The 14,464-nt window shown below is 49.1% G+C and overlaps 1 protein-coding gene across 1 annotated transcript in view; it reads right to left on the bottom strand.

The window, feature by feature from the left end:
• Positions 1-13,968, bottom strand: part of RIMS3 (regulating synaptic membrane exocytosis 3) — a 425,581-nt gene extending 411,613 nt beyond the window's left edge. Inside the window, exon 1 of the mRNA XM_069622553.1 lies at positions 13,302-13,968. The gene's annotated coding sequence lies outside the window, so the exon portion shown is untranslated. The remainder of the gene's footprint in view (positions 1-13,301) is intronic.
• Positions 13,969-14,464: the final 496 nt, after the last annotated feature.

Here is a 14,464-nt window from a genome sequence, read left to right as displayed (position 1 = left end):
GGTTCCTGAGATGCTGGTAATACCCTAACTGCACCAGAAGACCCCGGTCCACATACCCCAAATCACTGCACCCCTGGGGATAGCCTCCAGCAGTGGGCGTGGTGGGTCTTACATTTGAGGACACGTGCCCTGCCTTTATCACCCTTAGGCTGAACTCGCTTGCCCACCTGCCGAAGGGTACAGAATGACACCCGTGGCCGATTCATACTGTGACAGTGAACTGCAATGCAGGTCTGGGATAGGACACATGGTGGCAAGCATGGCTGTTGTAGACAGTGCTGTCACGGAGGGGGGTAGTTAGGAGGGGAAAATTGCCCCAGGCCTCGTGCTTGGAGGGGGGCCCCCTGAGTAGAAGGCAGTAGAGTCCACCTATGTCCTTTATTCACACTTCCTTTATTCACACGAGGGACAGTGCTGTCAATCAGGTGGCACGGACATGATGGTAACTGTTTCTCCTGTATGTTACTGGGCTCTCCTGCACCTTTGACCTTTCTACTTGCTTCCTCTGCAAAAACCGGTGCGTTTGCAAGCACATCCACTGTCTAGTTTGTGCTATGCGGCCTTGTGTACCAGTTCCCCTCATAGGTTTGTAGGCACTACCTTCTTAACTGGTTTTCAAAGTCTGAGTTTTCTTTAATGAACATCTCCAGCAATGTGTATGTCAGGTGGGTGAGCAGGCTGGTATGGACAAGTTCCGAGTTCCACCTCCAGGATCAGCCTCGTGGAATTGGCGGCGCTCCCCAGCCCTCCCCCAGAGTCTGGAACCCCTTCGTCATGGGAACCACTAGCATACACAAAGTTACTCCAAGCAGTAATATATTAGGAGCTAGGCAGCGCTTGCAGTCGGTAGTCATCTAACTTCTCTGCACATTCGAATGAGACTATTCTGGTGAAGCTTCAATGTTGCAAGCAGTTAACTCTCTCCTTCATTTCTGAAACGTCACACTTAAGGACTGCTCTGAGAATGAGCTATCTCCCATCCCCCTACCCTTCCAATCCCTCCACTGGCATGCACGTGCTAACCCCACATCACAATTTCAATTGCCTATAAATGTGTGCATACGAATGCAGGGGCTAACAGTGAAATACCTTATGTTAGTAATTGCCAGGCCTTTGTTAACAGCGAAGCCCAGGCACAGTTTAACGTCTGTGTACTGTTCTGTCAGCCACGGCTCCATAGGTCAGCCGCCAGACAGGTGCAGAGCCAGCCTCAACATTTTGGAGGGCTAGATGACAGTTTTGAAAGCAGACAGTTGCAGGGCCAATAAGCTCATTGCGCTGTTGGTCTCCCCACTGAAGGATGCCATATGGGCCTTTTGCTTTTACAGTTGAAACGGCCCCCAAGCAGCTGCCCCAATGTTGGCAGTTTTACGGCAGAGAAAAATACTGAGGGCCTGCAGCTTTTAGCCACCGTAACGCATTCTTTGGTTCCGTTATTGATTTGAGCACCCCACAGGTGCCTTGGACTATTTTTCTGAACTGAAAGGCAAGAGGTGCCCCCACAAACATCAAAATCAAACGGACCCCCACAAGCCCCGACACATCTTCAGCCAGCACTGCTAGCACTTCCCTCCCGATTCCCTGAGCCCAACTAGGAGGCTGAATAGCTATTTCCCGTTCCCTTTGGCCATTAGTCGTACCACCCCAACTGAAAGGCTATTTACTGTCATAATGCGATGCTAATCACTGGAGGCGTGGGCCGTCTGAAAGCTGAGCCCAGAAGTTGAGACTTTGGCTTCATCAAAGTGAGTCTGTTGATATCACATGGGCAGGCTTTTGTCCTATAAATGTTTGATGCCGCTCGTTAATGAGTGCTTCAACATAAGCAAATACAACGCTCTGTCACAAGCTCTTGATGTTGCTATCGGAGCTAGAGGCTGGCGACAGATCGAAAGAGGCCTCTGCCTCAAAGGGGCTGGTGCCGCCCATGCAGCCAGGTCGAGTCAACAAAGCCCAACATGTCGGGCGGTGGCTAGAGCCCGATCTGCTCAATGGTCTTGGCACCACTGCATGGCATTCTTATTAGTTTGGGTTATTAAAGTGTCACCAAGAAGCCAAAACGATTGCTTTAGAGAACAGACAGTGGTGGAAATTGACTTTTCTTTACTAGGCCATCCGACCTACTACAGGGAAAGGGGCTGGTTCCAGTGAGGGGAGGATTTGGAGGGTGTTGGACAGGTATTTAAGTAGCCCCCCATAAAAATGTGCCCCTTCCCCTCAGAGGATTTATCATGTCAGCAAAGTGCAAAATCAGCACCCCTTTTAAACCTAAAAAGAGCAAATGAATAGTTCCAGTACAGTGCAACATTGACAAGAGATGTCACAGGGCACCTGCTCAGAACCCTCAAGTGGTCCTGTGGGGAAGTGTCTCGCTTCTGAACCTAGCGACCATGGATCATATCCCTGCCCGTCAAAAGATTAAACCACAAACGCCCCACAGAATTCGAAAATAAATATATAGTGCATATAGATTTCCCAGGATTGTGGAGAAACATGTTTTGCCGGGTGTAAGGAGAGCCGTCCCAAAGACACCACTGAGCGCAGATAGGGAGAAATGGCATATGAGGAGGGACACAACACTTGTAGTTGTTGCTTGGTTATTTGCCCACCCATTGACTGCACATGGCCATGCTAATCCCTATGGCAATTCCCACACAGTTCCTGCATCCCCCCACTCAAAAAACATCCTCTTTGGAACTCTTTGAGGTAGCTTTAATCAAGCCTTACCATCAAACGGTGCCCTCAAATTGCATGCCAGTGTTTTCTCAAATGAGTCTCCTGAGAGTTAATGGCTTAATTGGAGTTGTAAAGATGCCACTGGTGTAAAGAAGGTACCTGGCCTACCTTGGCCAGGTAGGCCTTCAGCCAGTCGATTTAAAAGCACCATGAGTGTCTTGCACTGAAGTCTTGTTAAAATCAAGCATTGGCAAAAGTCTACAGTTTTGATTTGTGCGTAAGTATTAGGCATTTTCCAGGCACTGCTATTACATGCTCAGGTACATGAACCATTTTGCACTTGCTACCATCAACAGCCAGTTAATACCAATACAGCAGTGCCTTTCCCATGCCTATATGAAAGCCCAAACTGTTAGCTTTGCCAATGCTTGTTTTGCTTTAGCATTGATTCACAGGACCATGCATCAAGGGTAAAGCAAACATAAGTATTACTAGGTGGCTAAACTGGACCACATTGAATGTAGGCCAGGCTAGCCAGTAAGAACACTTATGGTGCACAGTCAGCCCGAACATACTTTTTGTGGCATGCCATTTTTACTGTCTGGGAGTCCTATTATGGTAATACTGGCTTATATTGGTGCAGCCTGAATGGACATACATGTAAATAACCAGCATGAATACATATTTTATACTGGCATATGCTGTGGGCATAGGCGGTATGAAATGTATTTGAAAATGTTCCTGTGCACGGTTGGCGACTTGAAATTATTGGGTTTTTCCATCTGCTACCATACAAAACCAATTGCAAACTGTATGGCTTTCCACCCAATTTTGCAAAGAAAGTGCTGTAAAATACATAATTTTAACGCAATGTTTCAAACATTTTATGGGGGGTGATAAAACCCTCAAGCACCCCTTGTTTGGTTAGGTCTCCCTCACTTTGCTCTGTCGAGCCCACATAATTGGCGCATTTAATCCTCTTCAGTACAGAAATTCACTAGCCATCACTGTACATCATCTATCTGTCACTGTGTATGACATGTGTTTTAATGCTCACTGAGAGGCACGGTCCTCCTTAATGCTGTTGTCATGCACCACATGCTGTCATGCCATCCTATATGTCTTTATGCATATGATACAAAAGTTAGTCTGGTATAAACCTTTCTTCAGTAGAGAAATCTGCTGCAAAGATATATCTTTGCAGTAGTTGATTTGCAGTTCTAGTAATAAACCATATTTCGGTCCTCCACACAAAATCAAGGGGAGATTTCACACGTCTCCTGTTTGCTGTGGTGCCACGTCTGGGCCAGTGCAAAAAAAAATTAAGCAGTCCTCACCATATTTTTTGCCTTGGGCCTCACCACACCTTGTGACAGCTTTGGGTGTAGAAGTGCGCATGTGTTGATTTGTTCGTGGGTCGAAGCGTGTAGATGTTGGATTGCCCATTGGTTGAAGCACGCAGGTGTTGGGTTGAAGCGTGCAGGTGTTGGATTTCTCATGGGTTGGAGCGCGCACGTGTTGGCTTGAAGCATGCAGGTGTTAGATTGCTAAAGGGTTGAAGCATGCAGGTGTTGTATTGCAAATGCGTTGAAGAGTGAAGATGTTGTATTGCTCATGGGTTGAAGCCACAGGTGTTGGATTGCTCATGGGTTGAAGCATACATTTGTTGGATTTCTCATGGGTTGAAGCGCAGAGGTGTTGCATTGCTCATGCGTTGAAGCGTGTTGGATTGATCATTGGTTGAAGTGCACGGGTGTTGGATTGCTCATGGATTGAAGAACACAGGTGTTGGATTTCTCATGGGTGGTAGCATGCCGATGTTGGATTGCTCATGGGTTAAAGCGTGCAGGTGTTGGACTGCCCCTTGATTATAGCATGCAGGCGTTGGATTGGCCATAGGTTGAAGCACACATGTGTTGTATTGCTCATGGATTGAAGCACGCTGGTGTTGGATTTCTCATGGTTTGAAGTGCGCAGGTGTTGGATTGCTCAGGGATTAAAGCACGCAGGTGTTGGACTGCTCATGGGTTGAAGCATGCAGGTGTTGTATTGCTCATGGGTTGAAGTGAGCAGATCTTGGATTGTTCATGGGTTGAAGCAAGCAGGTGTTGGATTGCTCATGGGTTAAAGCACAGAGGTGTTGGATTGTTCATGGGTTGAAGCAAGCAGGTGTTGGATTGCTCATGGGTTGAAGCATACAGGTGTTGGATTGTTCATGGGATGAAGCGATCAGGCATTGGATTACACATGGGTTGTAGCGCGCAGGTGTTGGATTGCTCATGGGTTGAAGCGTGCATTTGTTGGATTGCACATGGGTTGAAGCGAGCAGGGTTTGGATTGCTCATGGGTTTAAGCGTGCAGGTGTTGGATTGCTTATGGGCTGAAGCACACAGGTGTTGGATTGCTCATGGGTTGAAGCAAGCAGATGTTGAATTGCTCATGGATTGAAGAACACAGGTGTTGGATTTCTCATGGGTGGAAGCATGCAGGTGTTGGATTGCTCATGGGTTAAAACACACAGGTGTTGGACTGCCTATGGGTTATAGCACGCAGGTGTTGGATTGGCCATAGGTTGAAGCACACAGGTGTTGTATTGCTCATGGATTGAAGCACACTGGTTTTGGATTTCTCATGGTTTGAAGTGCACAGGTGTTTGCTCAGGGATTAAAGCATGCAGGTGTTGTATTGCTCATGGGTTGAAGCATGCAGGTGTTGGATTTCTCATGGGCTGAAGCATACAGGTGTTGTATTGCTCATGGGTTGAAGTGCGCAGGTATTGGATTGCTCATGGGTTATAGCGCGCAGATGTTGGATTGTTCATGGGTTGAAGTGAGCAGATGTTGGATTGCTCATGGATAGAAGTTTGCAGATATTGGATTGTTCATGGGTTGAAGCGAGCAGGTGTTGGATTGCTCATGAGTTGAAGCATGCAGGTGTTGGACTGCCCCTTGATTATAGCATGCAGGTGTTGGATTGGCCATAGGTTGAAGCACACATGTGTTGTATTGCTCATGGATTGAAGCACGCTGGTGTTGGATTTCTCATGGTTTGAAGTGCGCAGGTGTTGGATTGCTCAGGGATTAAAGCACGCAGGTGTTGGACTGCTCATGGGTTGAAGCATGCAGGTGTTGTATTGCTCATGGGTTGAAGTGAGCAGATCTTGGATTGTTCATGGGTTGAAGCAAGCAGGTGTTGGATTGCTCATGGGTTGAAGCACAGAGGTGTTGGATTGTTCATGGGTTGAAGCAAGCAGGTGTTGGATTGCTCATGGGTTGAAGCATACAGGTGTTGGATTGTTCATGGGATGAAGCGAGCAGGCATTGGATTACACATGGGTTGTAGCGCGCAGGTGTTGGATTGCTCATGGGTTGAAGCGTGCATTTGTTGGATTGCACATGGGTTGAAGCGAGCAGGGTTTGGATTGCTCATGGGTTTAAGCGTGCAGGTGTTGGATTGCTTATGGGCTGAAGCACACAGGTGTTGGATTGCTCATGGGTTGAAGCAAGCAGATGTTGAATTGCTCATGGATTGAAGAACACAGGTGTTGGATTTCTCATGGGTGGAAGCATGCAGGTGTTGGATTGCTCATGGGTTAAAACACACAGGTGTTGGACTGCCTATGGGTTATAGCACGCAGGTGTTGGATTGGCCATAGGTTGAAGCACACAGGTGTTGTATTGCTCATGGATTGAAGCACACTGGTTTTGGATTTCTCATGGTTTGAAGTGCACAGGTGTTTGCTCAGGGATTAAAGCATGCAGGTGTTGTATTGCTCATGGGTTGAAGCATGCAGGTGTTGGATTTCTCATGGGCTGAAGCATACAGGTGTTGTATTGCTCATGGGTTGAAGTGCGCAGGTATTGGATTGCTCATGGGTTATAGCGCGCAGATGTTGGATTGTTCATGGGTTGAAGTGAGCAGATGTTGGATTGCTCATGGATAGAAGTTTGCAGATATTGGATTGTTCATGGGTTGAAGCGAGCAGGTGTTGGATTGCTCATGAGTTGAAGCATGCAGGTGTTGGATTGCTCATGGGTTGAAGCATACAGGTGTTGGATTGCTCATGGGTTGAAGCGAGCAGGCCTTGGATTGCACATGGGATGTAGCGCGCAGGTGTTGGATTGATCATGGGTTGAAGCGCGCATTTGTTGGATTTCACATGGGTTGAAGCAAGCAGGTTTTGGATTGCTCATGGGTTGAAACGTGCAGGTGTTGGATTGCTTATGGGCTGAAGCACACAGGTGTTGGATTTCTCCTGGGTTGAAGCTTGCAGATGTTGTATTACTCGTGGGTTGAAGCTCGCTAGTGTTGGATTGCTTGTGGTTTGAAGTGTGCATTAGTTGGATTGCTCATGGGTTGAAGCGCACAGGTGTTGGATTGCTCATGGGTTGAAGGGAGCAGGTGTTGGATTGCCCATGGGTTGAAGCACACAGGTGTTGGATTGCTCATGGGTTGAAACAAGCAGGTGTTGTTTTGCTCATGGGTTGAAGCGCTCAGGTGTTGGTTTGCCCATGGGTTGAATTGAGCAGGTGTTGGATTTGTGCAGGTGTTAGATTTCTCATGGGTTGAATTAAGCAGGTGTTGAATTGCGCATGGTTTTAAGTGTGCAGGTGTTGGATTGCTCATGGGTTGAAGCGCGGAGGTGTTGTATTGCTTGTGGGTTGAAGCACGCTGGTGTTGGATTGCTTGTGGTTTGAAGTGCCCATTAGTTGGACTGCTCATGGGTTGAAGCAAGCAGGTGTTGGATTACTCATGGGTTGAGGCAAGCTGGTGTTGTATTACTCAAGGTTGAAGCACACAGGTGTTGGATTGTTCATTGTTTGAAGCGAGCAGGTGTTGTATTGCCCATAGGTTAAAGCACGCAGGTGTTGGGTTGCTCATGGGTTTAAGCGAGCAGGTGTTGTATTGTTCATGAGTTGAAGCACGCAGGTGTGGATTGCTCATGGGTTGAAGTGAGCAAGTGTTGGATTGCTCATCGGTTGAAGCTTGCAGGTGTTGGATTGTTCATGGGTTGAAGCGAGCAGGTGTTGAATTGCTCATGGGTTGAAGCATGCAGGTGTTGGATTGCTCATGGGTAGAAGCAAGCAGGTGTTGGATTGCTCATGGGTTGAAGCGTGCAGGTGTTGTATTGCTCATGGGTTGAAGTGAGCAGGTGTTGGATTGTGCATGGGTTTTAGCACCTAGGTGTTGGATTGATCATGGGTTGAAGCACACATTTGTTGGATTGCTCATGTGTTGAAGCACACAGGTGTTGAATTGCTCATGGGTTGAAGCGAGCACGTGTTTTATTGCTCATTGGTTGAAGCGTGCAGGTTTTTTATTGCTTATGGGCTAAAGCACACAGGTGTTGGATTGCTCATCGGTTGAAGCGAGCAGGTGTTGTATTGCTCATGGGTTGAAGCGCGCAGGTGTTGGATTGCTCATGGGTTGAAGCAAGCAGATGTTGAATTGCTCATGGGTTGAACCGCGCAGGTGTTGTATTGCTCGTGGGTTGAAGCACGCTGGTTTTGGATTGCTTGTGGTTTGAAGTGCGCATTAGTTGGATTGCTCATGGTTTAAAGCATGCAGGTGTTGGATTGCTCATGGGTTGAAGTGAACAGGTGTGTGATTGCTCATGGGTTGAAGCACACCGGTGTTGGATTGCTCATGGGTTGAAACGAGAAGGTGTTGTATTGTTCATGGGCTGAAGCACGCAGGTGTTGGATTGCACATGGGTGGAAGCAAGCAGGTGTTGGATTCGGGCAGTTGTTGAATTGCTCATGGGTTGAAGCATGCAGGTGTTGGATTGCTCATGGTTTGAAGTGCGGATTAGTTTGATTGCTCATGGGTTGAAGTACGCAAGTGTTGGATTGTTCATGGGTTGTAGCGCGCAGGTGTTGGATTGCTCATGGGTTAAAGGGAGCAGGTGTTGTATTGTTCATGGGTTGAATCACACAGGTGTTGAATTGCTCATGGGTTGAAGCGTGCTAGTTTTGAATTGCTCATGGGTTGAAGCGTGCAGGTGTTGGATTGCTCATGGATTGAAGCGTGCAGGTGTTTTGGTTTGCTCATGGGTTGAAGCGTGCAGGTCTTGGATTGCTCATGGGTTGAAGCATGCAAGTGTTGGATTGCTCATGGGTTAAAGCGTGCAGGTGTTGGATTGCCCATGGGTTGAAGTGCACAGGTGTTGGATTGCTCATGGGTTGAAGCGTGCAGGTCTTGGATTGCTCATTGGTTGAAGCATGCAGGTGTTGGATTGCTCATGGGTTGAAGCATGCAAGTGTTGGATTGCTCATGGGTTGAAGCGTGCAGGTGTTGTATTGCTCGTGGGTTGAAGCATGCTGGTGTTGAATTGCTCATGGTTTGAAGTGCGGATTAATTTGATTGCTTATGGGTTGAAGTGCGCAGGTGTTGGATTGCTCATGGGTTGTAGGGCACAGGTGTTGGATTGCTCATGGGCTAAAGCGAGCAGGTGTTGTATTGCTCATGGGTTGAATCACACAGGTGTTGAATTGCTCATGGGTTGAAGCGTGCTAGTGTTGAATTGTTCATGGGTTGGAGCGTGCAGGTGTTGGATTGCTCATGGGTTGAATCGTGCTGGTGGGGGTTTGCTCATGGATTGAAGCATGCAGGTGTTGGATTGCACATGGGTTGAAGCACGCAGGCCTTGGATTGCTCATGGGTTGACGCGAGCAGGTGTTGGATTGCTCATTGGTTGAAGCGCGCAGGTCTTGGATTGCTCAGGGGTTGAAGCGAGCAGGTGTTGGATTGCTCATGGGTTGAAGTGAGCAGGTGTTGGATTGCTCATGGGTTGAAGCACGCAGGTGTTGGATTGCTCATGGGTTGAAGCACGCAGGTCTTGGATTGCTGATGGGTTGACGCGAGCAGGTGTTGGATTGCTCATTGGTTGAAGCGCGCAGGTCTTGGATTGCTCAGGGGTTGAAGCGAGCAGGTGTTGGATTGCTCATTGGTTGAAGCGCCAGGTCTTGGATTGCGCATGGGTTGAAGCGAGCAGGTGTTGGATTGCTCATTGGTTGAAGCACCCAGGTCTTGGATTGCTCAGGGGTTGAAGCGAGCAGGTGTTGGATTGCTCATTGGTTGAAGTGCGCAGGTCTTGGATTGCTCATGGGTTGAAGCACGCAGGTGTTGGATTGCTCATGGGTTGAAGCACGCAGGTCTTGGATTGCTGATGGGTTGATGCGAGCAGGTGTTGGATTGCTCATTGGTTGAAGCGCGCAGGTCTTGGATTGCTCAGGGGTTGAAGCGAGCAGGTGTTGGATTGCTCATTGGTTGAAGCGCCAGGTCTTGGATTGCGCATGGGTTGAAGCGAGCAGGTGTTGGATTGCTCATTGGTTGAAGCACCCAGGTCTTGGATTGCTCAGGGGTTGAAGCGAGCAGGTGTTGGATTGCTCATTGGTTGAAGTGCGCAGGTCTTGGATTGCTCATGGGTTGAAGCAAGCAGGTGTTGGATTGCTCATTGGTTGAAGCGGACAGGTGATTGCACAAGTCTTTCTCTGCAAAGTCAGGGGTCAGAGGGGGTCTTAAGTCAAACAAGAGTCGCACTGTATGTATGTTGGAAGGTACATGTCTCGAATCAGACAAGAGTTGAATCGTACAGGTCTAGGTTTGAACAATACTTGTCTGATTTATTGTCTGATTTACAAAGAGGTATTTCAATGGGATTGCACCATTGCCATTGTAAAATGATTTTGGAAATCGGGCCCTAGCTCTGGTATCAGCTAAATCCTGTGCCACACAGGTCATCAATCAAAAAAAGTCTCGTAATACAGATCGTGGCTTCGAACCACTGGCTCATACATATCGCACACGTTTGGAACCACACTTTGAGGTCTTGGAGCAGACAAGTCTTTAACCATGCAGGCATTGGATCAGAGTCTTGCAACGTGCATGTCTTGGATCAGCGAGTCTTGCAACCATGCAGGCATTGGATCAGAGTCTTGCAGCGTGCAGGGCTTGGCTCAGAGAGTCTTGCAACCATGCAGGCATTGGATCAGAGTCTTGCAATGTGCATGTCTCGGATCAGAGAGTCTTGCAATGTGCATGTCTCGGATCAGAGAGTCTTGATACGTGCAGGGCTTGGCTCAGAGAGTCTTGCAACCATGCAGGCATTGGATCAGAGTCTTGCAATGTGCATGTCTCGGATCAGAGAGTCTTGCAGCGTGCATGTCTCGGATCAGAGAGTCTTGCAACGTGCAGGGCTTGGCTCAGAGAGTCTTGCAACCATGCAGGCATTGGATCAGAGTCTTGCAATGTGCATGTCTCGGATCAGAGAGTCTTGCAACGTGCAGGGCTTAGATCAGAGTCTTGCAACCATGCAGGCATTGGATCAGAGTCTTGCAACGTGCATGTCTTGGATCAGCGAGTCTTGCAACCATGCAGGCATTGGATCAGAGTCTTGCAGCGTGCAGGGCTTGGCTCAGAGAGTCTTGCAACCATGCAGGCATTGGATCAGAGTCTTGCAATGTGCATGTCTCGGATCAGAGAGTCTTGCAATGTGCATGTCTCGGATCAGAGAGTCTTGATACGTGCAGGGCTTGGCTCAGAGAGTCTTGCAACCATGCAGGCATTGGATCAGAGTCTTGCAATGTGCATGTCTCGGATCAGAGAGTCTTGCAGCGTGCATGTCTCGGATCAGAGAGTCTTGCAACGTGCAGGGCTTGGCTCAGAGAGTCTTGCAACCATGCAGGCATTGGATCAGAGAGTCTTGCAATGTGCATGTCTCGGATCAGAGAGTCTTGCAACGTGCAGGGCTTAGATCAGAGTCTTGCAACCATGCAGGCATTGGATCAGAGTCTTGCAATGTGCATGTCTCGGATCAGAGAGTCTTGCAGCGTGCATGTCTCGGATCAGAGAGTCTTGCAACGTGCTGGGCTTGGCTCAGAGAGTCTTGCAACCATGCAGGCATTGGATCAGAGTCTTGCAATGTGCATGTCTCGGATCAGAGAGTCTTGCAACGTGCAGGGCTTAGATCAGAGTCTTGCAGCGTGCAGAGCTTGGATCTCACAACACTTGAACCATCCAGCCTTGCAGCCCACATTTCTTGTTCTATACAGATGTGGGGTCGGTGAAGACGTATACCAGTCGGTGTCGTATACTGCCCAGTCTGTACTATTTCAGGAGTTGGGTTGCTGAAGACTTTATCATGGTTCGGACAAGACTCATATCATTCAGTCTTATTTTGTGAAAATGGTGTACATACAAGTCTTGGTTTAGTCAAGTCGTGTGCCATGCCACATGTCCTTTGTCATACAACACTTACACCACATACACCTGTTTCGCACAAGCCTACTACTATGCAGGGCTTGGATCCGGCAAGTCTGTGCTCAGACAAGGAGTGTATCATTCAGTCGTGATTCTCACAAGTCTTGTACTATACATATCTAGGAAACATGTCGTCTTTACTAAGACAAGGTTTGTCAATACACGGCGTGTATCATTCAGTCGTGCTTCTCACTAGTGCTGTACCATGCAGGGCTAGGATCAGGTAAGTCGATGCCCAGACAAGGCGTGTATCTGGGCTCGAATTCTAAAAAAAAAAAAATTGAGGGGGACAATGACGAGAATTGCAGAATGACGTCACGGGACGTCTAAGTAAATATGCGAATTTCACGTTTGAAAAAAACACACGCAACAAAAAAAGCATTCGTCAAGAGAACAGCCTTGCTGCTTAACTATAAAATGGGCGCACCTTTTAAATTTGGACCCTGTAACAAAACATGTCCTGCATTTATTAAGGTGTCAAAATGATAAATGGTGGCACACCTCAAGCAAAGGCGCCCGTGTTCTTGTGGTTAATTGTGGTTCGATTCCCGGGCGCAGCACCATGACGTGTTGTTATTATTTATTTATTTCTAAAACACACAGGGCGGGCGAGGGACTGGGGAGGCGGGAGGGGGTTAGTCCATCCGCGCGGTGCCTCGACTTGAGCCCCATCCAGTCGTGATTTGCACAGGTCTTGCACTGTGCACGCCTTGGAACAGATGAGTCCCGGGCGTTGCTATGCACAGCTCTTTAATCATACAAGACACTGGCACCATCCACTTTTATTTCACACACGTCTTGCACTGAACACCTTTTGGGCCATTAAATGCGTCCTGTCTTCGTGTGGACAAGACTTAAACGCATACCACCCTGATCTGACGCTCCCTGTGCTCTGCGGGTCCCCCGTGGCTCTTGGCTGGCCGCCTGGCACCGTTTTTAAACCATGTACCCATTTATTCTTGTCTAGCACAGGTGTTGTATAGGGGAGAGTTGGTCCGTGCAAAGGTGTCGCGGCACACAGTGGAGTGTGGCGCAGGGGTTTCATCCAGCGTTTGCCGGATGGCCTGGCTGTTGTATGTCACAGATATGTAGTGGAGTTCGACGACACAGGCAGGGGAAGGCATGGAACATGGAGTTTTCATGTTATCTGGCGCAAGTGTCGACCAGTTTGGGTGTTACAGGACACAGTATTGGGTCGCACATAATAGATAATAGCATTGGAAAAAAAATCAAGTGCCATTCCAATGAATTAATAATATTAGACCTGCTATTACAGCGCTTAGAAGCCAGAGGAGTCTGGCACGAGGCGCTGCATACGCACACACCGTTGTTGTTGTTATTATTGCGCCTTGTGCAAGACTTACCGGTCTATGAGGTCAGCTCCCAGCAGGGCGAGGAAGGATTCCTCGGAAGAGAGGACGCGAACGGGGAGAACAGCACCTCCCGCCCCCCTAGAAAATGGCACAGGACAAAATGTTGCATGGGCGACGGCTGGGTGGGTGCTGGCGGTGGGGGCGTGCAGCTGGACGGTTCCTGGTCTCGGCTGGTGCGCGCGGCGTCGGGTCCACCTGGACAGCACAGAGAGGGTCGCACACAGAGGGATGGGTGGCGGCTGCCGGGAACCTGTGGAGGGGGCGGCACCAGCCTCGCCCGCAGCGCTGCTTGCTGGAGGGATGCACGGGCGGACGGAGTGGGGGCTTTCGGGGGGCTCACCCGGGGGCGTCCAGACCTCTGCTTGCCGCACGGATGGACGGATGGACGGACGGCTTGAACTAATCTTGAAGGCTTCCCGGAGACAGTGCCAGCTCCGAGCCTCCTCGGTGCTGAAGCGTCGCCATGGTTACCTCCTGACCCACTTCTGCTCACAGCCAAAAAACGAGGGGGGGGGCCTGATCTCTGAGGGAGGGGTAACTACAGGTCCGATTGCACCCCAGGGGTGTGCTGTAGCCCCACCCAAAGGGGGATCTCAAATTAACACCTTCTGGACTGGGCAGATATACACAGTTATTAAGCCTTGGTCCAGTGTCCTCTCCACCCAAGACCCCCACATTGCCCGTCCTCGCTCCTGCACTCTATCTCGCCACTCTTCCATGCACAGCCCCACCCGTCGCTCCTTTCTGCTCTCAATCTCTCCCTGCTTCCTTGCTCACTCTCTTTCTCCCGCCTCATATGTCTCTCTCATTCGCTCCCCTCCTCTGTCTCTTAACGTCTCGTCTACCACTGCCCCCTCTCCTGCTCTCCCTCTCTCCCCTTTATCGCACTCCTCTTTCTCCTATCCCTGCCCTTCTGTCTCCCTCCCTCTCGCTCCCCCTTTTTCTCTTTTTCTACCCTTAGCCCTGTTTCCCGTTACCTCTCCTTCTTTCCATCGTTGATACCCCCCTCTCTTTCTCACCCCATCTCTTACCTTTTCCGCCTCTCTTTTCACAGTCTTTCACCCTCTCATTTTTCCCTTGCCCTCACGGTCTGTGTTTCTCACCCTTCCCCTCTCTTCCTTTTTGACTCTCTCTCACCGGAGCCCTTTTCCTTT

Source organism: Ambystoma mexicanum, chromosome 11 (genome assembly GCF_040938575.1).
Source record: "Ambystoma mexicanum isolate Mex_15411 chromosome 11, UKY_AmexF1_1, whole genome shotgun sequence".
In the NCBI taxonomy this organism is placed as follows: domain Eukaryota; kingdom Metazoa; phylum Chordata; class Amphibia; order Caudata; family Ambystomatidae; genus Ambystoma; species Ambystoma mexicanum.
Note: the sequence above shows the minus strand (reverse complement) of the source record. Positions and strands in the feature narration are given on the sequence as shown.